General features: G+C 34.8%; 1 pseudogene across 1 annotated transcript; it reads right to left on the reverse strand.

Moving 5' to 3' along the window:
* Positions 1–904: 904 nt before the first annotated feature.
* On the reverse strand, positions 905–1,480 carry LOC122109960 (annotated as a pseudogene). The gene has a single exon (XR_006147782.1). The product of XR_006147782.1 is annotated as a 60S ribosomal protein L12-like (transcript).
* Positions 1,481–2,449: the final 969 nt, after the last annotated feature.

The following is a 2,449-nucleotide window of genomic DNA, read 5'->3' on the forward strand; positions in this document are numbered from 1 at the left end:
ATTAATGATAGACAACATTTGAACATGTAATCGTGAGTCTGAGAAAATTTGAAACTAGGATAGATAACGCACAGTGTCCTATCTTGAAAAGGAAAAGATCCAGAAATGATGATGCAAGAGAAGTTGGATTTTAACAAAGTAAACATTAATATGCAATAAACAAAAAAGTAACATAGTAAGTCTGTACTAGTGAGAGAAAAAAGAACTCTGAGCTTGATTGCATAAGAAACTCCTCCAGCTTCATATATTCAAGTCAAAAGCTTTGTTTTGCACAGGTCTACCAATATTAGAGAAGTTTGGAAAGTAATTATAATTTCAAATAGCAAATTGATGACATGATTTAAATTAATTTATTGTGAGCCACTTTCACAAATACATCTAGACAGTATATCCAATGAAAACTAGTTTGAACAATTACGCCAAGTTTTATACCAAATTGCTGTCATTTCCATGACTTCATGTTTATTACTTATTGCTATGACTTATAAGTACAATTTTATGTCATGACTATAATGTTGGTAGATATTTGTTTCAAATATAGCTTCCAAAACATTTAAAAAGATGTTACTCGTATAAGAGTGCTTTCAACACTTTGGAATTTGTTAAGTTGTTGTGCATGTCATGAACAAAAATTGGATGGCTTTGAGGTCACACTACTTGCTAAAGTTCTCTGGTTTCCTTCAGTACTTTTAAAAGTATTATAGAATTCTTTAGCAATGGTTAGATAAGGTATTTAAAAATGCCCAAAGAAATGCAATTGATTCATTTCTTTCTCTCCTAAGTAATGAATACTGACATTAGTTTCAAAAGAGTCTTCGTAAAGGAGCTATTTGCACCACATTCGAGTCTACAATAATACTATAATAAAATAAACATAATATCTTTTTGGGGGGTTGTCATGTTTTTATTGAAATAGTTTCTCTTGTGCTTCTTAACTAGCTGGGCATTCCATAGCACCACTGTTGATGTCATCTATGATGTCATGAGGGTGGTGGCCATCAATATTACACCCCACAGACTGGGCAGTGCCCAGGATCTCCTTAATGGTTCCAGAAAGTTCTCTGGCTAAAGATCAGTGCTGCATCTGCCGGGCAGTGTTGACAATCTCATCAAAAGAGATGTTTCCATGGTGTTTAATATTTTTCTGTTTCTTTCTGTCTCTTGGTGGCTCCTTTAGGGCTTTGATGATCAAGGCAGAGGCAGAAGGTACCACCTCTATCTGGGCCTGTCTGTTCTGAATGGTAAGCTTAACTGTAATCCTCAGACTTTTCCAATCACCTGTCGCCTTGGCGATGTCATCACCAACTTTTTTTTGAGACAAACCCAGAGGCCGATCTTGGGGGCCAGGGCGGAAGTGGCGCCGACCTCGCCAGTGGTGCACCTCAGGTACACGACTTTGATTTTGTTGGGATCAAACTTAGGCGGCATGATGGAGGTGGCTAGTGTCGGATGAACCTGGATTCGGGACTACCGAAGAAAGTTGCACTTTTGCCTCCTCTGAGCTGAAGGATGAAAGTAAACATATTACCTTATCAGTGAAGAGACATGTAGTATATAAAACTTCATGATAATGGAACATTATTGCGGTATACCAATTGAGTACATTGTTTAAAATAATTCTCAGAAAATCATCTCCATTTCTCCATCATATTAATCTGCTTCCTGAAAAATCATCTTACTTGTAAAGTCACATTTTCTATGTCACATATAGTCTCCTGTTGTAATATTGCATTGATGACTTTATTCTGAGCTGTAGTATTTATATCATTTTCTTTACCATTACTTTTATGTTATATGTATGTTTTACATCATTTATTAACTTTTTAATGTAAGGGTTTAGCAAAATAGGAATGGAAGTTGAAAATAAAAGTGAATAGTTTTAAATGAAATCATACGTTGGTTAACAATTAGGGTATGTTGGAACAATCCATTTTAAGTGATTTTATCATTGTACAAACATCATAAAATATTCTTTTACAAATGAAAATAGCTAGACAGGTAAATAAAATCTTGATTTTTTGTGCCAGTATTGGGCCTTGGCATTGTCCCTGACTTTCTGTTTCTCAAGGATAGCTGTCTATCCCTTGAACCACAGCTCCACTTATGGGATTTTTGGTAGTAAATTGGAGATAAGAGACTCATAGACTTTCCTGTATGGACTGATTTTGAGCCATGATTCTCAGTTCTCTGTTTCCAGAGTAGCTAGATTTACAGGGGTGAGCCACCAGCACCTGGCTCAATTAAATAACCTTAAGAAACTACTCGTATGTGTGTGTGTGTTTGTGTGTGTGTGTGTGTGTAAAATAGTTGACTGAAATAATTTTTGTGTCTGATTGTATATTTGTCAATATGAGCTGAACAATGTTAAATAAGAATTAACTAAAAGTTTTTATATAATTTTAGTATGTGTCTAATCTTTAAGAATTGAATAAATATTGACTATAAATTT

The sequence above is a fragment of the Dipodomys spectabilis genome, unplaced genomic scaffold (assembly GCF_019054845.1).
Source record: "Dipodomys spectabilis isolate Male_0828 unplaced genomic scaffold, ASM1905484v1 ptg000071l, whole genome shotgun sequence".
Classification (NCBI taxonomy): Eukaryota; Metazoa; Chordata; class Mammalia; order Rodentia; family Heteromyidae; genus Dipodomys; species Dipodomys spectabilis.